At 49.2% G+C, this 22345-nt stretch overlaps 1 protein-coding gene and 1 long non-coding RNA gene across 4 annotated transcripts in view; one reads left to right on the top strand and one right to left on the bottom strand.

Moving 5' to 3' along the window:
* Positions 1-22345, bottom strand: part of LOC134957542 (fatty-acid amide hydrolase 1-like) — a 175313-nt gene that overhangs the window by 146445 nt on the left and 6523 nt on the right. The window lies entirely within an intron of this gene.
* The window catches only part of LOC134957544 (uncharacterized), a 221689-nt gene continuing 200028 nt past the window's right edge, over positions 685-22345 (top strand). For both annotated transcript variants that reach the window (XR_010186654.1, XR_010186656.1), the window contains exon 1: positions 685-874. This is a non-coding gene — a long non-coding RNA (uncharacterized LOC134957544). The remainder of the gene's footprint in view (positions 875-22345) is intronic.

Raw genomic sequence — 22345 nt, forward strand, 5'->3', positions numbered from 1 at the left:
TTGAGAGGGATCCAATTGGATGCCTCCCAGCACCGCCCGCGGTATGTGCGTCACTCGATGCATGCGCAGATAGGACTCCGGGTCATAAACCCAGAAGTCCTATTATTGCAAAGGACAGCTCTTACTGCAAGAACTGTCCTTTGTGAGTTTCTTCATGCATACCGTGTTAATAAACGCTGATATGCATGCAGTGAGTCAGAGAGATGGCGGGAACCTGAGGAGTGGCCAAATCAACAGATTGGTACATTCCGAGAAATAAAAAAGAACACACTGGTGAGCTTGGCAACACAAAAAGCCTGGACGTCCACAGAAGACAACAGAATCAGAATCAGAATCAGCTTTATTGGCCAGGTATACTTGCGTATACTAGGAATTTGTCTTCGGTTTGCTATACAACAGCCAAGTAGGTAACAGATAAGCAGGTGGGGGGGGGAAGCAAAGTCACACAGATAGGTATACGGTAGGAACGCAAGTGAGTTACATGTACGTCTAGTCAGTAAATGTTCAGGAGTTCAGCAGGCGGACCCAGGGCCGGCGCCACCACTAGGCAGCTTTAGGCAGCTGCCTATGGGCGCCGGCCACTAGAGGGCGGTGCTGCACGCTGCCAGTGAAAGAATAATTCCTTACCCTTAGCTCTGCTGAGTTTCACGGCTCAGCAGGGATGCTGCACCGCCCTCCCACATGTTACCCACGCCCCCACGATTGGATCTCCCTCTCTCCCCCTCATGTTGGGAGCTGCAGATTGACCTTAAGGGGGGGTTGATGGGGAGCTGGCACGGAAAGCAGTTTTGGTCTGCTGGGGAGTTTGACGGTCTGGGGTGACTGGGAGCTCAGAGGAGAGGCTGGAGCAGGAGAAGGAGTGGCCGTTCCAAAGGTCAGTGTACAGTACATGGTTCTAACTCAGCAGCTTCATAGGCTGGCATTGTGTATAGGCTGCTACTGTCCTGTGTGCTGTGGTGTGTTGGTTGGCTGGCACTGATCTGTGTGTATGGGGGGGGGGGGGGGGCAGACTGGCACTGACCCCTATGTGTCTGTGTAAGTTGGCACTTGTGTGTGTGTGTGTGTGTGTGTGCGTGTGTGTAGGCTGCTACTCCTCCCCTATGTGTGTGTCGGCTGGCACTGACCTGTGTGTGTGTAGGCTGGCACTCCCCCATGTGTGTGTAGGCTGGCACTGTGTGTGTGTGTGACTGTGTGTGTGTGTGTGTGTGTGTGTGTGTATGTAGCCCCCCCCCCATGTGTGTGTGTGTGTGTGTGTGTGTGTGTGTGTGTGTGTGTGTGTAGGCTGGCACTCCATGTGTGTGTGTGTGTGTGTGTGTGTGTGTAGGCTGGCACTCCGTGTGTGTGTGTAGGCTGCCACTCCATGTGTGTGTGTGTGTGTGTGTGTGTGTGTGTGTAGGCTGGCACTCCATGTGTGTGTGTGTGTGTGTAGGCTGGCACTCCATGTGTGTGTAGGCTGGCACTCCATGTGTGTGTAGGCTGGCACTGACCTGTGTGTGTATAAGCTGGCACTCCCCCGTGTGTGTGTGGATGTGTGTGTGTGTGTAGGCTGGCACTCCCTCGTGTGTGTGTGTGTGTGTAGGCTGGCACTCCCCCGTGTGTGTGTAGGCTGACGTGTGTGTGTAGGCTGGCACTCCCCCCATGTGTGTGTGTGTAGGCTGGCACTCCCCCCATGTGTGTGTGTGTAGGCTGGCACTCCCCCGTGTGTGTGTGTGTGTGTGTGTGTAGGCTGCTACTCCTCCCCTATGTGTGTCGGCTGGCACTGACCTGTGTGTGTGTAGGCTGGCACTCCCCCATGTGTGTGTAGGCTGGCACTGTGCGTGTATGTAGCCCCCCCCCCCCATGTGTGTGTGTATGCTGGCACTCCCCCGAGTGTGTGTGTGTGTAGGCTGACGTGTGTGTGTGTGTAGGCTGGCACTGATGTGTGTGTGTGTGTGTGTATAAGATGGCACTCCCCTGTGTGTGTAGGCTGGCACTCCCGTGTGTGTGTGTGTGTGTGTGTGTGTGTGTGTGTGTGTGTGTGTGTGTGTGTAGCCTGGCACTCCCCCACATGTGTGTGTATGCTGGCACTGACCTATGTGTGTAGGCTGGCACTGACCTATGTGTGTAGGCTGGCACTGACCTATGTGTGTAGGCTGGCACTCCCCTGTGTGTGTGTGTGTGTGTTTGCGTGTGTGTGTGTAGGCTGACACTGACCTATGTGTGTAGGCTGGCACTCCTGTGTGTGTAAGGTGGCACTGACTCCTGTGTGCTCGAACAGTGGAAGTTATAAAAACACAAGAGGGCTCATGTTGAGAGGAGTCAATCAGTGTCAATGATCACATAAATTGGCGATATTTGGCGACTGCCCATCAGTAGCGGATCTTGCCACGGGCAAGCAGGATTTTTGCCCGGGGCGCCGCCATCCGGAGGGCGCCGCACCAGGGCAAGATCCGCTGCTGCAGTGTGTGCCCCCCGGCCCCCGCTGTCCCCCTGCTGCCGCTGGCCGCTGGGAAGGGAAACTAGACGCGTTCGTGGAGAGGTCATTTACTGTGCGGTGCGCGATGACGTCATCGCGCACTGCACAGCCAAGGTCCTCTCCACGAAGGGAAACTAGACGCGTAGGGGAAAATTTGATTCCGCTGCTTCGGCAGACAAGATATTCATACATCTTGTCAATGTAGCTTCCTGCTTCGCCTCGCTAATGAGGCGAAGCAGGAAGTACTATAGAACATTGCCACTTTAGTTTCCACCTGCCACTGCATAATATCACCCTGAGCTGCAATTGACATGACCATAGGTGGAGCTAGACAGATCCTTTAGGCGGAGCATGACATGCCAGCTCAGCAGCGCGCTGTGCGACCTCTCATACCATTTAGAATCTCCCTGAAATTAATTTCCAAAAGTAGGCAAGTATGGTGTGAGGGAGCGATCTGCGCATGTCTGCCTTCGCTGCTGCTGCCTCCCTGGCTCTCCCAGGTCCCGGAGGGCAGAAAATATTTGTGGTGGAGCGCCGTGTGTGAGGCCGCAATCCACGCATGTCTGCCTCCGCTGCTGCTGCCTCCCCGGCTCACCCAGGTCCCAGACTCTTCCTATGTGTGTGGAGTGACTGGCTGCGGTCTGTCTGCTCAGCCTACGTTGGCCGTGGCTGTTTATTATCTCAAGCTGGGTGAGTGCTGTGGAGGTGGTGGGGGATTGCAGTCGAAAGTGTTACAGAGATTGGCTCGCTGTGTAACAGGGCCATTATGTCTGTCATGTATATAAGGGAATGTAATAATGTGGGGCATATGTGTCATGGTGCGTTCACACTGGCCGATATATAGCTGGTCTGTCGGCTAGTGTGTACGAGCGATATCTCCGTGAACGTTGTCGTTCACAGACATATCGCGTCGGCCCTGCAGCACAACCGACGGACAATATATCTAGTGATATATTGGCGCATCGCTGTGTGTGCAGGCAGACAACCGCCCATACACATGCTGCAACAGCTGGAGGTGATTGACCGCTGAACTGGGCGGGTGTATGTAAATGCCCGCCCAGTTTGTGACATCAGTGCCAACGGATCAGGCAGTGTGTATGCTCAACACACTGCCCGGTCCATCCGCAGATATACCTGCAGATCAATTGATCTACAGATATATCTACCAGTGCGTACCCAGCATTAGGGCCATTATGTCTGTCATGTATTAGGGCATTTAATAATGTGGGGCAATATGTCTGTCATTATTTGTAAACAGGCCCAGCGACGGGGGGACAAAGGGGACACTTGTAACAGGCACTGAGATTCCGAGGGGCCCTGGACCCTCATGAATCTCAGGAGTCCAGTTCTTGTGTCCCCTTGCCTGTGCTGCACTTCATCGATTCATGTTGGTCACTGTGCTGCGTGCTGGCTGCACACAGCAGGCGGAGCTCGAACTGCTAGCTGCACCAGGGGGAGGGCTGAGCCCCTTTCCTGTCCTCGGCAGCCCCAACGAGCTACGAAATGCTGGTATCCCAATGGGGGTTAAAGAGGGGATGCCCTCTCTGCCTGGAAACAACTACAAGAGCCTGTTGGACAGGGTGTCTCCACTGACGCACATGGCAGTTGGAGCCGTGGTAGGGATCCTGGAGCTGTCAGATCCTGGAACAAGGTCGTAGCTACCATAGGTGCAGGGAGTGCAGCTGTTATGGGGCCCAGAGCTAAAAGGGGCCACCTTCCCTGTCACAGTTACATGTGTTGTATATATTTTTCACCATTGGGTGATACATAGGTGTCCTTAAAAAAAAAAAGTTGCCTTTGGGTCTGCAATATATCTTGGTATACCCTGAACCCCTTCAATATGTTGCGATGGGGCCCACAAAGTTCTTGCTACGACCCTGTCCTGGAGCCTGTACCCAGTGGACTTTGTCAAGGTATGGAGAGGGCAAGTCTGTGCAATGGCAGGTGTGATGGCGCTCTGCTTGGGGAGCAGCGTGGCTGCAATACGGCATTGTAGCAACGAGGATGAAGTTACATGTATTTACACAGGACATTTTTAAAACATTAATCGCACAAATTACCTTTTTTTTTTTTTTTTGCAATCGTATAATAATATTTCTGTATGGATTGTAGCCTGTAGCTATCTATTGCTGATATATATAGTGGATAATACAGTTACCTGCTTACTGTATTAGTAGTGAGTGAGCAGATATGGCATGTATAAAGGCAGAGCACTCGTATACAGATTGCACATCTGAGGGGAATGCTAATATCTTAATAACACGTGGCGCAGCCACATATCCCGAGTAAAACAATCAATGCTTACGATCTTTCAACCAATTAGACAGTGAAGTCTGCACTAATGTATTCTTTCTTTATAAAGATATTGTTCTGAAAAAATTTAAACAAGCAGACACAGTGCAGACTGTTGGGATAAAGAATCATAGATGATTTATTGGTTCTATTCACATAAATAGTATTAAACACTGCATATCATCCTCAAATAGCATGTACATAGTCCAGATCCAAATGTACTTCTCAATGCATGGAGGCGATGCTTTTGCATTCGCTGAGTAGCTACCTGCCTGCGCAGCCTAGGTAATATCATGCAGTTGCTGTGGCCCGCCCCCGCAACAGTTCGGATACGTTGTCTGGACCGCACCCCAACAACGGCATTCTACTGTGTGTATTATATGTAAGCGGCACTACTACTGTGTGTATTATATGTAAGCGGCACTACTACTGTGGGCATTATGTGTAAGTGCAGGGTTGGTTCTACCATTAGGCAGCTGCTTAGGGTGCCAGTATCTGAGTGGGCTGCCCTGAGTCTGCTTAGCACAAATTTAAGGATAACTCCGTGAGATGCATCCCTGTAAAACTTAATTTAGACGGTAGCTGTTGAACTTCTAAGATGCTGCCTACATACTTTCATCTGACAGACTGGAAAATGTGTACTGGTTTGTGGTTTTGGTCGGCGGGGAGGGGGGGGGGGGTTTGGGGGGGCGGTTAAAAGCAGGCTGAAGTTTTGCCTAGGGTGTCGAGAAACCTTGCACCGGCCCTGGGCGGACCGCTTGGGGAAAGAAACTTTTGAGGCTTCTGGTGGATCTGGCGGGGACAGCCCTGTAACGCCTGCCTGAAGGAAGCAAGTTAAACATGCTGTGACCGGGGTGTAGCTGGTCTTTTACTATCTTCATTGCCCGCTTTTTAGCTCTGGACAAGTACAGGTCCTGGACTGAGGGAAGGTCGGCCCCGATGATCTTCTCTGCGGTTCTGACCACCTTTTGGAGCCTGCATCTGTCCTTCGCGCTGGCGGAGCTGTACCATACGAGTATCGAGGAGCACAGTACCGACTCCACAATCGCGGAGTAGAAGAGGAGCAGAAGCTTCTGTGGGATGTTGAACTTCCTTAGTTGCCTGAGGAAGAACAACCTCTGCTGCGCTTTCCCAACAGTGACGTCAGCGTTGGACCCCCATTTAAGGTCCCGGGAGATTGTGGTCCCTAGAAACTTAAAGGAGTCCACTAGCGATACCACACTGTCAGCAATCGTTAGCGGAGGTGCACTAGATGACTTCTTCCTGAAGTCCACAAGACAACAGTGCTGGATGAGCACAGGATCCTTTCCATGGTAAAGAAAACCAGCATCTATTCACGGGAGAAAGAGGAAATTTGGGCATGGCCAGCAGCACACAGAGCGCAGGGCATGCCCCCTCAGTGAACAAATTGGGGGTGTAGCTCAAGGCAGCGGTACTCCTATGAAGCCACACCCCTTTTTCACAGGCCACACCCCTTTTCAGCATCGCAAGGGAATCCCGCTTCTCCTACTACAGATGTTGGGAGGTATGCTAAAATGACAGCAGTGAACAATGTGTGAACGTACTTTTATTCGCACATAGGGGTGGAACGAGGGTTGGTCCTGTTATATAAGTGCAGTATCATATGGTAGATATCAAGCTCAAGAAGAAATACACCATAAACATAGGACCCTATATACAGTGTGTATATATATATATATATATATATATATATATTCTCGTACAGTCCACACTCTAGCCTTTTGTATCAATTGCTGGGGTAGCATCCATATAGACATGTGTCACCAGGACCAGTCCATTCAAATATAGAGATAAATATCAGGAGCACTCACCAGTCTTCATAAGCCTTTTTTATTAGTAGCATCAGAAAATCAGCATAGGGGTATCAACGTTTAGGTCCTTTGTTTGTGTGCGGCGACGGGGCGGGTGCTCAGTCCCAGCCCGGGAACCACTGTTTTCTTGTTTGGTGGGCACTATAAAGGTATGTGTTTTATTCAATGTTGTAATCCTGATGACAATATTTTCGGATATTGAAACGTTGATTGATCAATACAGCCTCCGCCTGTCATTCTTGCTGCTACTTTGCCTGAGTGCCGCACCTGCGCTTGTTTTATATATATATATATATATATATATATATATATACAGTGCCTTGCTAAAGTATTCACCCCCCTTTGCATTTTTCATGTTTTGTTGCCTCACATCCTGGAATTAAAATGGATTGCTTGAAGGTTTGCATGATTTAATTCACAGACCATGCCTATAACTTTGAAGATTTTTTTATTTTTATTGTGAAGCAAACAACAAATATGACAGAATAACAGATAACTTCAGCATGCATAACTATTCACCCCCCTAATGTCAGTACCTTGTAGAGCCACCTTTTGCGGCAATTACAGCTGCAAGGCGCTTTGGATAAGTCTCTGTGAGCTTGCCACATCTTGCCACTGGGATTTTTGCTCATTCCCCAAGGCAAAACTGCTCCAGCTCCTTCATGTTGGATGGTTTCCCCTTCTGATTGGATTGAGAACTGGGCTTTGACTAGGCCATTCCAACACATTTAAATGTTTCCCCTTAAACTACTCGAGTGTTGCTTTAGCAGTATGCTTCGGGTCATTGTCCTGCTAGAAGGTGAACCTCTGTCCCAGTCTCAAATCACAGGCAGACTGAAACAGGTTTTGCTTAAGAATATCCCTGCATTTAGCACCATCCATCTTTCCCTCGAGTCAAAACTATTTCTCAGTCCCTGCTGCTGAAAAACATCCCCACAGCATGATGCTGCCACCACCATGTTTCACTGTGGGGATGGTGTTCTTGGGGTGATGGGATGTGTTGGGTTTGCGCCAGACATAGCATTTTCCTTGATGGCCTAAAAGTTAAATTTTAGTCTCATCTGACTAGAGCACCTTTCTCCATACATTTAGGGAGTCGTCCACATGCCTTTTGTCAAACTCAAAACGTGCTTTCTTATTTTTAACACTAAGTAATGGCTATTTTCTAGCCACTCTTCCATAAAGCTCTATGGAGTGTACGGCTTATTGTGGTCACATGCACAGATACACCAGTTTCTGCTGTGGAACTCTGCAGCTCCTTCAGAGTTACCTTTGGTCTCTGTGCTGCCTCTCTGATTAATGCCCTCCTTGCCCTGTCTGAGTTTTGGTGGCCGGCCCTCTCTTGGCAGGTTTGTTGTGGTAGCATGTTCTTTCCATTTGAAGATAATGGATTTGATGGTGCTCCGGGGATCATCAGAGATTTGAATATTTTTTTATAACCCAACCCTGACTTCTACTTCTCAACAACTTTGTCCCTGACTTGTTTGGAGAGCTCCTTGGTCTTCATGGTGTGATGCCTTTTGCTTAGTGGTGTTGCAGCCTCTGAGACCTTTCAGAAAAGGTGTGTTTATACTGACAGGTCATGTGACACTTAGATTGCACACAGGTGTACTTCATTTCACTAATTATGTAACTTATGAAGGTAATTGGTTGCACCAGAACTTTTGAGGGGCTTCATAGCAAAGGGGGTGAATATACACTGCTCAAAAAAATAAAGGGAACAGTAAAATAACACATCCTAGATCTGAATGAATGAAATATTCTTATTAAATACTTTGTTTTTTGCATAGTTGAATGTGCTGACAACAAAATCACACAAAAATTATCAATGGAAATCAAATTTATTAAACCATGGAGGTCTGGATTTGGAGTCACACTCAAAATTAAAGTGGAAAAACACACCACAGGCTGATGCAACTTTGATGTAATGTCCTTGAAACAAGTCAAAATGAGGCTCAGTAGTGTGTGTGGCCTCCACGTGCCTGTATGACCTCCCTACAACGCCTGGGCATGCTCCTGATGAGGTGGCGGATGGTCTCCTGAGGGATCTCCTCCCAGACCTGGACTAAAGCATCTGCCAACTCCTGGACAGTCTGTGGTGCAACGTGGCATTGGTGGATGGAGCGAGACATGATGTCCCAGATGTGCTCAATTGGATTCAGGTCTGGGGAACGGGCAGGCCAGTCCATAGCATCAATGCCTTCATCTTGCAGGAACTGCTGACACACTCCAGCCACATGAGGTCTAGCATTGTCTTGCATTAGGAGGAACCCAGGGCCAACTGCACCAGCATATGGTCTCACAAGCGGTCTGAGGATCTCATCTCGGTACCTAATGGTAGTCAGGCTACATCTGGCGAGCACATGGAGGGCTGTGCGGTCCCCCATAGAAATGCCACCGCACACCATTACTGATCCACTGCCAAACCGGTCATGCTGGAGGATGTTGCAGGCAGCAGAACGTTCTCCTTGGCGTCTCCAGACTCTGTCACGTCTGTCGCATGTGCTCAGTGAGAACCTGCTTTCATCTGTGAAGAGCACAGGGCGCCAGTGGCGAATTTGCCAATCTTGGTGTTCTCTGGCAAATGCCAAACGTCCTGCACGGTGTTGGGCTGTAAGCACAACACCCACCTGTGGACGTCGGGCCCTCATACCACCCTCATGGAGTCTGTTTCTGATCGTTTGAGTAGACACATGCACATTTGTGGCTTGCTGGAGGTCATTTTGCAGGCTCTGGCAGTGCTCCTCCTGTTCCTCCTTGCACAAAGGTGGAGGTAGCGGTCCTGCTGCTGAGTTGTTGCCCTCCTATGGCCTCCTCCATGTCTCTTGATGTACTGGCCTGTCTCCTGGTAGCGCTTCCATGCTCTGGATACTACGCTGACAGACACAGCAAACCTTCTTGCCACAGCTCGCATTGATGTGCCATCCTGGATGAGCTGCACAACCTGAGCCACTTGTGTGGGTTGTAGGGAGGTCATACAGACACTCCCTTACTAATCTGTGTAAGCCTGAATCTTCAGTGATGGTCCCTGGGACCAGGGGGATGCTGGGAAGTGGGTGGTCCAGTGTGCAGTGTGCCTTGAGTTGGTGAGGGAATAAACAGCACAGCCGTGAACTCACATGTCTCTGTATCCTGATGACTGGATTTACAAACATATGAACAAAACAGACTGGCCCGCCCGTTCCCCAGACCTGAATCCAATTGAGCACATCTGGGACATCATGTCTTGCGCCATCCACCAACGCCACGTTGCACCACAGACTGTCCAGGAGTTGGCGGATGCTTTAGTCCAGGTCTGGGAGGAGATCCCTCAGGAGACCATCCGCCACCTCATCAGGAGCATGCCCAGGCGTTGTAGGGAGGTCATACAGGCACGTGGAGGCCACACACACTACTGAGCCTCATTTTGACTTGTTTTAAGGACATTACATCAAAGTTGGATCAGCCTGTAGTGTGTTTTTCCACTTTAATTTTGAGTGTGACTCCAAATCCAGACCTCCATGGGTTAATAAATTTGATTTCCATTGATAATTTTTGTGTGATTTTGTTGTCAGCACATTCAACTATGTAAAGAACAAAGTATTTAATAAGAATATTTCATTCATTCAGATCTAGGATGTGTTATTTTAGTGTTCCCTTTATTTTTTTGAGCAGTGTATATGCACATGCCCATTTTCAAATTTTTATTGATAAAAAAAATTATATAAATTTTTCTTATTTCACTTCCCCAACTTAGACTATTTTGTGCATATCTATCACTTAGATTAAAAAAAAAATTTAAATTACAGGTTGTAATGTAACAAAATAGGTAAAAAGCCAAGGGGGCGAATACTGTAGCAAGGCACCGTATAATAATAAGATTTTACTCACCGGTAAATCTATTTCTCGTAGTCCGTAGTGGATGCTGGGAACTCCGTAAGGACCATGGGGAATAGACGGGCTCCGCAGGAGACTGGGCACTCTAAAAGAAAGATTAGGTACTATCTGGTGTGCACTGGCTCCTCCCTCTATGCCCCTCCTCCAGACCTCAGTTAGGATACTGTGCCCGGAAGAGCTGACACAATAAGGAAAGGATTTGGAATCCCGGGTAAGACTCATACCAGCCACACCAATCACACCGTATAACTCGTGATACTATACCCAGTTAACAGTATGAAATATAACTGAGCCTCTCAACAGATGGCTCAACAATAACCCTTTAGTTAGGCAATAACAATATACAAGTATTGCAGACAATCCGCACTTGGGATGGGCGCCCAGCATCCACTACGGACTACGAGAAATAGATTTACCGGTGAGTAAAATCTTATTTTCTCTGACGTCCTAGTGGATGCTGGGAACTCCGTAAGGACCATGGGGATTATACCAAAGCTCCCAAACGGGCGGGAGAGTGCGGATGACTCTGCAGCACCGAATGAGAGAACTCAAGGTCCTCCTCAGCCAGGGTATCAAATTTGTAGAATTTAGCAAACGTGTTTGTTTGCCCCTGACCAAGTTGCAGCTCGGCAAAGTTGTAAAGCCGAGACCCCTCGGGCAGCCGCCCAAGATGAGCCCACTTTCCTCGTGGAATGGGCTGTTACTGATTTAGGATGCGGCAATCCAGCCGCAGAATGCTCCAGCTGAATTGTGCTACAAATTGAGCGAGCAATAGTCTGCTTAGAAGCAGGAGCACCTATTTTGTTGGGTGCCTACAGGATAAAAAAACGAGTCAGTTTTCCTGACTCCAGCCGTCCTGGAAATATAAATTTTTAAGGCTCTGACTACGTCCAGTAACTTGGAATCTTCCAAGTCCCTAGTAGCCGCAGGCACTACAATAGGTTGGTTCAAGTGAAAAGCTGATACCACCTTAGGGAGAAACTGGGGACGAGTCCTCAATTCTGCCCTATCCATATGGAAAATCAGATAAGGGCTTTTACATGACAAAGCCGCCAATTCTGACACACGCCTGGCCGAAGCCAAGGCCAATAACATGACCACTTTCCACGTGAGATATTTCAAATCCACAGTTTTAAGTGGCTCAAACCAATGTGATTTTAAGAAACTCAACACCACATTGAGATCCCAAGGTGCCACAGAAGGCACAAAAAAGGGGCTGAATATGTAGCACTCCCTTTACAAATGTCTGAACTCCAGGCAGTGAAGCCAGTTCTTTCTGGAAGAAAATCGACAGAGCCGAAATCTGGACCTTAATGGAACCCAATTTTAGGCCCATAGTCACTCCTGACTGTAGGAAGTGCAGAAAACGACCCAGCTGAAATTCCTCTGTTGGGGCCTTCCTGGCCTCACACCACGCAACATATTTTCGCCAAGTACGGTGATAATGGTTTGCGGTTACTTCTTTCCTGGCTTTTATCAGCGTAGGAATGACTTCCTCCGGAATGCCCTTTTGCTTTAGGATCCGGAATTCAACCGCCATGCCGTCCAACGCAGCCGCGGTAAGTCTTGGAATAGACAGGGCCCCTGCTGTAGCAGATCCTGTCTGAGCGGTAGAGGCCATGGGTCCTCTGATATTATTTCTTGAAGTTCTGGGTACCAAGCTCTTCTTGGCCCATCCGGAACCACGAGTATCGTTCTTACTCCTCGTTTTCTTATTATTCTCAGTACCTTTGGTATGAGAGGCAGAGGAGGGAATACATAAACCGACTGGTACACCCACGGTGTCACTAGAGCGTCCACAGCTATTGCCTGAGGGTCCCTTGACCTGGTGCAATATCTAGTTTTTTGTTTAGGCGGGACGCCATCATGTCCACCTGTGGCCTTTCCCAACGGTTTACCAACAGTTGGAAGACTTCTGGATGTAGTCCCCACTCTCCCGGGTGTCGGTCGTGTCTGCTGAGGAAGTCTGCTTCCCAGTTGTCCACTCCCGGAATGAACACTGCTGACAGTGCTAAGACGTGATTTTCCGCCCATCGGAGAATCCTTGTGGCTTCTGCCATCGCCATCCTGCTTCTTGTGCCGCCCTGTCGGTTTACATGGGCGACTGCCGTGATGTTGTCTGATTGGATCAATACCGGCTGGTTTTGAAGCAGAGGCCTTGCAAGACTTAGGGCATTTAAATGGCCCTCAGTTCCAGAATATTTATGTGTAGGGACGACTCCTGACTTGACCAAAGTCCTTGGAGATTTCTTCCCTGTGTGACTGCCCCCCAGCCTTGAAGGCTGGCATCCGTGGTTACCAGGACCCAGTCCTGTATGCCGAATCTGCGGCCCTCTTGAAGATGAGCACTCTGCAGCCACCACAGTAGAGAAACCCTGGTCCTTGGAGACAGGGTTATCAGCCGATGCATCTGAAGATGCGATTCCGACCACTTGTCCAAGAGGTCCCACTGAAAGGTTCTTGCATGGAACCTGCCGAATGGAATTTTGCTTCGGAAGAAGCTACCATTTTTCCCAGGACTCGTGTGCAGTGATGCACCGATACCTGTTTTGGTTTCAGGAGGTCTCTGACTAGAGATGACAGCTCCTTGGCTTTCTCCTGCGGGAGAAACACTTTTTGTTCTGTTCTGTGTCCAGAACCATCCCCAGGAACAGCAGGCGTGTGGTAGGAACCAGCTGTGACTTTGGAATGTATAGAATCCATCCGTGCTGTTGTAGCACTTCCCGAGATAGTGCTACTCCGACCAACAACTGCTCCATGGACCTCGCCTTTATAAGGAGATCGTCCAAGTACGGGATAATTAAAAACTCCCTTTTTTCGAAGGAGTATCATCATTTCTGCCATTACCTTGGTAAAGACCCTCGGTGCCGTGGACAGTCCAAACGGCAGTGTTTGGAATTGGTAATGGCAATCCTGTACCACAAATCTGAGGTACTCCTGGTGAGGATGGTAAATGAGGACATGTAGGTAAGCATCCTTGATGTCCAGGGATACCATGTAATCCCCCTCCTCCAGGCTTGCAATAACCGCCCTGAGCGATTCCATCTTGAACTTGAATTTTTTTTTATGTATGTGTTCAAGGACTTCAAATTTAAAATGGGTCTCACCGAACCGTCCGGTTTCGGTACCACAAACAGTGTGGAATAGTAACCCCGTCCTTGTTGAAGTAGGGGCACCTTGACTATCACCTGCTGGGTGTGAATTGCCTCTAGCACAGCCTCCCTGCCTGAGGGAGTTGTTGGCAAGGCAGATTTGAGGAAACGGCGGGGGGGAGACGCCTCGAATTCCAGCCTGTACCCCTGAGATACTACTTGAAGGATCCAGGGATCCACCTGTGAGCGAGCCCACTGATCGCTGAAATTTTTGAGGCGGCCCCCCACCGTACCTGGCTACGCCTGTGGAGCCCCCCCGTCATGCGGTGGACTCAGAGGAAGCGGGGGAAGAATTTTGATTCTGGGAACTGGCTGACTGGTGCAGCTTTTTCCCTCTTCCCTCGTCTTTGTGCAGAAAGGAAGCGCCTTTGACCCGCTTGCTTTTCTGAAGCCGAAAGGACTGTACCTGATAATACAGTGCTTTCTTAGGCTGTGAGGAAACCTGAGGTAAAAAATTTTCTTCCCAGCTGTTGCTGTGGATACGAGGTCCCAGAGACCATCCCCAAACAATTCCTCACCCTTATAAGGCTCTATGTGCCTTTTAAAGTCAGCATCACCTGTCCAGTGTCGGGTCTCTAATACCCTCCTGACAGAATGGCCATTGCATTAATTCTGGATGCCAGCCGGCAAAATATCCCTCTGTGCATCCCTCATATATAAGACGACGACTTATGTTCGCAAAATAGTATCCCTTTTTGACAGGGTTACAGACCACGCTGCAGCAGCACTATCTGCAGGTCTCAGTCTAGTACATGAGTGTGTAAATACAGACTTCAGGATAGCCTCCTGCTTTTTATCAGCAGGTACCTTCAAAGTGGCCGTATCCTAAGACGGCAGTGCCACCTTTTTTGACAAACGTGTGAGCGCCTTATCCACCCTAGGGGATATCTCCCAGCGTAACTTATCCTCTGGCGGGAAAAGGTACGCCATCAGTAACTTTTTAGAAATTACCAGTTTCTTATCGGGGGAACCCACGCTTTTTCACACTTCATTCACTCATTTGATGGGGGAACAAAACACTACCTGCTTTTTCTCCCCAAACATAAAACCCTTTTTTAGTGGTACTTGGGTTAATGTCAGAAATGTGTAACACATTTTTTATTGCCGGGATCATGTAACGGATGTTCCTAGTGGATTGTGTATATGTCTCAACCTTGTCGACACTGGAGTCAGACTCCGTGTCGACATCTGTGTCTGCCATCTGAGGGAGCGGGCGTTTTTGAGCCCCTGATGGCCTTTGAGACGCCTGGGCAGGCGCGGGCTGAAAAGCCGGCTGTCCCATAGCTGTTACGTCATCCAGCCTTTTATGTAAGGAGTTGACACTGTCGGTTAATACCTTCCACCTATCCATCCACTCTGGTGTCGGCCCACAGGGGGCGCCATCCCATTTATCGGCATCTGCTCCGCCTCCACATAAGCCTCCTCATCAAACATGTCGACACAGCCGTACCGACACACCACACACACACAGGGAATGCTCTGACTGAGGACAGGACCCCACACAGCCCTTTGGGGAGACAGAGAGAGAGAGTATGCCAGCACACACCAGAGCGCTATATAATGTAGGGATAAACACTATCACTGAGTGAATTTTCCCCAATAGCTGCTTGTATAAACAATATTGCGCCTAAATTTAGTGCCCCCCCTCTCTTTTTAACCCTTTGAGCCTGAAAACTACAGGGGAGAGCCTGGGGAGCTGTCTTCCAGCTACACTGTGAAGAGAAAATGGCGCCAGTGTGCCGAGGGAGATAGCTCCGCCCCTTTTTCGCTGACTTTTCTCCCGCTTTTTTATGGATTCTGGCAGGGGTAATTATCACATATATAGCCTCTGGGGCTATATATTGTGATTATTTTGCCAGCCAAGGTGTTTTTATTGCTGCTCAGGGCGCCCCCCCCCCAGCGCCCTGCACCCTCAGTGACCGGAGTGTGAAGTGTGTATGAGGAGCAATGGCGCACAGCTGCAGTGCTGTGCGCTACCTTGGTGAAGACTGAAGTCTTCTGCCGCCGATTTTCCGGACCATCTTCATGCTTCTGGCTCTGTAAGGGGGACGGCGGCGCGGCTCCGGGAACGAACACCAAGGACGGGTCCTGCGGTCGATCCCTCTGGAGCTAATGGTGTCCAGTAGCCTAAGAAGCCCAAGCTAGCTGCAAGCAGGTAGGTTCGCTTCTTCTCCCCTTAGTCCCTCGTTGCAGTGAGCCTGTTGCCAGCAGGTCTCACTGTAAAATAAAAAACCTACTTTCTTTCTAGGAGCTCAGGAGAGCCCCTAGTGTGCATCCAGCTCAGCCGGGCACAGAAATCTAACTGAGGTCTGGAGGAGGGGCATAGAGGGAGGAGCCAGTGCACACCAGATAGTACCTAATCTTTCTTTTAGAGTGCCCAGTCTCCTGCGGAGCCCGTCTATTCCCCATGGTCCTTACGGAGTTCCCAGCATCCACTAGGACGTCAGAGAAATATATATATATATATATATATATATATATATATAGCTTCCACTGTTGCTATTGAAGTAAACTGCACGTCACTCCCATAATGATGAAAAAAGAAAAGCTTTAATCTATATGTATATTGTATATACATGAAAACAACAAAGGTAAACAGAATGATATGGGAAACCGTTCTGTGCAATGTTGTCTCAGTTAATTGAATGCAATACATGAAAAAACTGATGTCGGCTTTACCAAGAAGCCAGGCTGTTTGAAAGAACTTCCTGGAATTAGATATTTGCAAGTAGTGCATGTTGCACATTTATAACAGCTCGGTTTCTTGGTAAAGCCGACATCAGTTTTTTCATGTATTGCATTTATTTAACTGAGACAACATTGCACAGAATTGTTTCCCATATCATTCTGTTTACCTTTGTTGTTTTCATGTATATACAATGTAGGACACATAGTGACATTATCTTTACCAAGTTGTTATTTCACACACAGCGCCGGAGACCGGGGAAGCCATCCGGATTGCCATGGCAACAAGTTACAGCCAATGGTAAATGGTAACCGCTTCCGAAAACACGTTACCAAGAACATGGACGCGCCCCCCACCCCGGCCTCCGTGAGCGGCTAAACCAGTGCCGTAACTAGACATTTTAGCGCTGTGTGCAAGAAACAGCACCGGCGCCCCCCCCCCCCCCACCACCAATACACAAAACAGGGTCAGTGTGCGCCACGGGCACGCTGATAAAACTGAGATTTTACTCACCGGTAAATCTATTTCTCGTAGTCCGTAGTGGATGCTGGGAACTCCGTAAGGATCATGGGGAATAGCGGCTCCGCAGGAGACTGGGCACAACTAAAGAAAGCTTTAGGTCACCTGGTGTGCACTGGCTCCTCCCACTATGACCCTCCTCCAAGCCTCAGTTAGGACACTGTGCCCGGACAAGCTGACATAATAAGGAAGGATTTTGAATCCCGGGTAAGACTCATACCAGCCACACCAATCACACCGTATAACTCGTGATACTATACCCAGTTAACAGTATGAATATAACTGAGCCTCTCAACAGATGGCTCAACAATAACCCTTTAGTTAGGCAATAACTATATACAAGTATTGCAGACAATCCGCACTTGGGATGGGCGCCCAGCATCCACTACGGACTACGAGAAATAGATTTACCGGTGAGTAAAATCTTATTTTCTCTGACGTCCTAGTGGATGCTGGGAACTCCGTAAGGACCATGGGGATTATACCAAAGCTCCCAAACGGGCGGGAGAGTGCGGATGACTCTGCAGCACCGAATGAGAGAACTCCAGGTCCTCCTCAGCCAGGGTATCAATTTTGTAGAATTTAGCAAACGTGTTTGCCCCTGACCAAGTTGCAGCTCGGCAAAGTTGGAAAGCCGAGACCCCTCGGGCAGCTGCCCAAGACGAGCCCCCTTCCTTGTGGAATGGGCTTTTACAGATTTTGGCTGCGGTAGTCCAGCCGCAGAATGCGCCAGCTGAATTGTGCTACAAATCCAGCGAGCAATAGTCTGCTTAGAAGCAGGAGCACCCAGTTTGCTGGGTGCATACAGGATAAACAGCAAGTCAGTTCTCCTGACTCTAGTCGTCCTGGAAACATAATTTTTCAAGGCCCTGACTACGTCCAGTAACTTGGAATCCTCCAAGTCCCTAGCAGCCGCAGGCCCTACAATAGGTTGGTTCAAGTGAAAAGCTGATACCACCTTAGGGAGAAACTGGGGACGAGTCCTCAATTCTGCCCTATCCATATGGAAAATCAGATAAGGACTTTTATATGACAAAGCCGCCAATTCTGATACACGCCTGGCCGAAGCCAAGGCCAATAACATGACCACTTTCCGCGTGAGATATTTTAGATCCACGGTTTTTAGTGGCTCACACCAATGTGATTTTAAGAAACTCAATACCACGTTGAGAACCCAAAGTGCCACTGGAGGCACAACCGGGGGCTGAATATGCAGCACTCCTTTTACAATGTCTGAACTTCAGGTACTGAAGCTAGTTCTTTCTGGAAGAAAATCGACAGAGCCGAGATCTGTACCTTAATGGAGCCTAATTTTAGGCCCATAGACACTCCTGCTTGTAGGAAATGCAGAAATCGACCTAGTTGAAATTCCTCTGTTGGGGCCTTTTTTGGCCTCACACCAAGCAACATATTTTCGCCATATGCGGTGATAATGTATTGCAGTTACATCTTTCCTGGCTTGAATCAGCGTAGAAATGATTTCCTCCGGAATGCCCTTTTCCTTTAGGATCCGGCGTTCAACCGCCATGCCGTCAAAACGTAGCCGCGGTAAGTCTTGTAACAGACAGGGCCCCTGCTGCCGCAGGTCCTGTCTGAGCGGCAGAGGCCATGGGTCCTCTGATATAATTTCTTGAAGTTCTGGGTACCAAGCTCTTCTTGGCCAATCCGGAACCACGAGTATCGTTCTTACTCCTCGCCTTCCTATTATTCTCAGTACCTTTCGTATGAGAGGCAGAGGGGGGAACACCTAAACCGACTGGTACACCCACGGTGTTACCAGAGCGTCCACAGCTATCGCCTGAGGGTCCCTTGACCTGGCGCAATATCTTTTATAGCTTTTTGTTGAGGCGGGACGCCATCATGTCCACCTGTGGCCTTTCCCAATGGTGTACAATCCTTTGGAAGACTTCTGGATGAAATCCCCACTCTCCCGGGTGGAGGTCGTGTCTGCTGAGAAGATCTTCTTCCCAGTCGTCCACTCCGGGAATGAACACTGCTGACAGTGTTAACACATGATTTTCCGCCCATCTGAGAATCCTTGTGGCTTCTGCCATCGCCATCCTGCTTCTTGTGCCGCCCCGTTGGTTTACATGGGCGACTGCCGTGATGTTGTCTGATTGGATCAGTACCGGCTGGCCTCGAAGCAGAGGCCTTGCCTGACTCAGGGCATTGTAAATGTCCCTCAGTTCTAGAATTTTTATGTGTAGGGAAGTCACCTGACTTGACCAAAGTCCCTGGAAGTTTCTTCCCTGTGTGACTGCCCCCCAGCCTCAAAGGCTGGCATCCATGGTCACTAGGACCTAGTCCTGTATGCCGAACCTGCGGCCCTCTTGAAGATGGGCACTCTGCAGCCACCACAGTAGAGATACCCTGGTCCTTGAAGACAGGGTTATCAGCCGATGCATCTGAAGATGTGATCCGGACCACTTGTCCAACAGGTCCCACTGAAAAGTTCCTGCATGGAACCTACCGAATGGGATTGCTTCATAGGAAGCTACCATTTTTCCCAGGACTCGCGTGCAACGATGCACCGATACCTGTTTTGGCTTCAGGAGGTCTCTGACTAGAGATGACAGCTCCTTGGCTTTCTCCTCCGGGAGAAACATTTATTTCTGTTCTGTGTCCAGAACCATCCCCAGGAACAGTAGACGTGTCGTAGGAACCAGCTGTGACTTTGGACTGTTTAGAATCCAACCGTGCTGTTGTAGCACTTTCCAAAATAGTGCTACCCCGACTAGCAACTGCTCCTTGGACCTTGCCCTTATAAGGAGATTGTCCAAGTACGGGATAATTAAAACTCCCTTTTTTCGAAGGAGTATCATCATTTCGGCCATTACCTTGGTAAACACCCTCGGTGCCATGTACAGTCCAAACGGCAGTGTCTGGACCTTGTAATGGTAATCCTGTACCACAAATCTGAGGTACTCCTGGCGAGGATGGTAAATGGGGACATGCAGGTAATCATCCTTGATGTCCCGGGATCCCATGTAATCCCCCTCGTCCAGGCTTGCAATAACCGCCCTGAGCGATTCCATCTTGAACTTGAATTTTTTTATGTATGTGTTCAAGGATTTTAAATATAAAATGGGTCACACCGAACCATGTGGTTTCGGTACCCCAAACCGTGTGGAATAGTAACCCCGTCCTTGTTGAAGTAGGGGCACCTTGAGTATTACCTGCTGGGAATACAGCTTATTAATTGCCTCTAGCGCAGCCTCCCTGTCTGAGGGAGTTGTCGGCAAGGCATATTTGAGGAAACGGCGGGGGGAAGACATCTCGAATTCCAGCTTGTACCCCTGAAATACTACTTGAATGAAACAGGGATCCACCTGTGAGCGAGCCCACTGATCGCTGAGATTTTGGAGACGGCCCCCCACCGTACCTGGCTACACCTGTGAAGCCCCCGCGTCATGCTGTGGACTCAGAGGAAGCGAGAGAAGAATTTTGATTCTGGGAACAGGCTGACTGGTGCAGCTTTTTCCCTCTTCCCATGTCTCTATACAGAAAGGAAGCGCCTTTGACCCGCTTGCTTTTCTGAAGCCGAAAGGACTGTACCTGATAATACAGTGCTTTCTTAGTCTGTGAGGAAACCTGAGGTAAAAATATTTCTTTCCAGCTGTTGCTGTGGATACGAGGTCCCAGAGACCATCCCCAAATAATTCCTCACCCTTATAAGGCATAATCTCTATGCGCCTTTTAAAGTCAGCATCACTTGTCCAGTGACAGGTCTCTAATACCCTCCTGACAGAATGGACATTACATTCATTTTGGATGCCAGCCGGCAAAATATCCCTCTGTGCATCCCTCATATATAAGACGACGTCTTTAATATGTTCTTATGTTTGACAGGGTCACCGACCACGCTGCAGCAGCACGATCTGCAGGTCTCAGTCTAGTACCTGAGTGTGTAAATACAGACTTCAGGATAGCCTCCTGCTTTTTATCAACAGGTACCTTCAAAGTGGCCGTTCCTAAAACGGCAGTGCCACCTTTTTTGACAACCGTGTGAGCGCCTTATCCACCCTAGGGGATATCTCCCAGCGTAACTTATCCTCTGGCGGGAAAGGGTACGCCATCAGTAACTTTTTAGAAATTACCAGTTTCTTATCGGGGGGAACCCACGCTTTTCACACACTTCATTCATTCATCTGATGGGGGAACAAAACACTGCCTGCTTTTTCTCCCCAAACATAAAACCCCTTTTATGTGGTACTTGGGTTAATGTCAGAAATGTGTAACACATTTTTCATTGCCGAGATCATGCAACTAGTGGAATGTTCCTAGTGGATTGTGTATATGTCTCAACCTTGTCGACACTGGAGTCAGACTCCGTGTCGACATCTGTGTCTGCCATCTGAGTGAGCGGGCGTTTTTGAGCCCCTGATGGCCTTTGAGACGCCTGGGCAGGCGCGGACTGAGAAGCCGGCTGTCCCACAGCTGTTACGTCATCCACCCTTTTATGTAAGGAGTTGACACTGTCGGTTAATACCTTTCACCTAACCATCCACTCTGGTGTCGGCCCCACAGGGGGCGACATCACATTTATCGGCATCTGCTCTGTCACCATATAAGCCTCCTCATTAAACATGTCGACACAGCCGTACCGACACAGCGCACACACACAGGGAATGCTCTGACTGAGGACAGGACCCCACAAAGCCCTTTGGGGAGACAGAGAGAGAGTATGTCAGCACACACCAGAGCGCTATATAATGTGGGGATTGACACTATAACTGAGTGAAATTTCCCCAATAGCTGCTTGTATATATAATATTGCGCCTAAATTTAGTGCCCCCCCTCTCTTTTTAACCCTTTGAGCCTGAAAACTACAGGGGAGAGCCTGGGGAGCTTTCTTCCAGTTGCACTGTGAAGAGAAAATGGCGCCAGTGTGTCTGAGGGAGATAGCTCCGCCCCTTTTTCGCAGACTTTTCTCCCGCTTTTTTCTGGATTCTGGCAGGGGTATTTACCACATATATAGCCTCTGGGGCTATATATTGTGGTATTTTTGCCAGCCAAGGTGTTTTTATTGCTGCTCAGGGCGCCCCCCCCAAGCGCCCTGCACCCTCAGTGACCGGAGTGTGAAGTGTGTATGAGGAGCAATGGCGCACAGCTGCAGTGCTGTGCGCTACCTTGGTGAAGACTGATGTCTTCTGCCGCCGATTTTCCGGACCTCTTCTTGCTTCTGGCTCTGTAAGGGGGACGGCGGCGCAGCTCCGGGACCGAACACCAAGGACTGGGCCTGCGGTCGATCCCTCTGGAGCTAATGGTGTCCAGTAGCCTAAGAAGCCCAATCCGGCTGCAAGCAGGTGAGTTCGCTTCTTCTCCCCTTAGTCCCTCGCTGCAGTGAGCCTGTTGCCAGCAGGACTCACTGAAAATAAAAAACCTAATTCTATACTTTCTTTCTAGAAGCTCAGGAGAGCCCCTAGTGTGCATCCAACCTCGGCCGGGCACAAAATCTAACTGAGGCTTGGAGGAGGGTCATAGTGGGAGGAGCCAGTGCACACCAGGTGACCTAAAGCTTTCTTTAGTTGTG

Source organism: Pseudophryne corroboree, chromosome 9 (genome assembly GCF_028390025.1).
Source record: "Pseudophryne corroboree isolate aPseCor3 chromosome 9, aPseCor3.hap2, whole genome shotgun sequence".
NCBI classification, from domain to species: Eukaryota; Metazoa; Chordata; class Amphibia; order Anura; family Myobatrachidae; genus Pseudophryne; species Pseudophryne corroboree.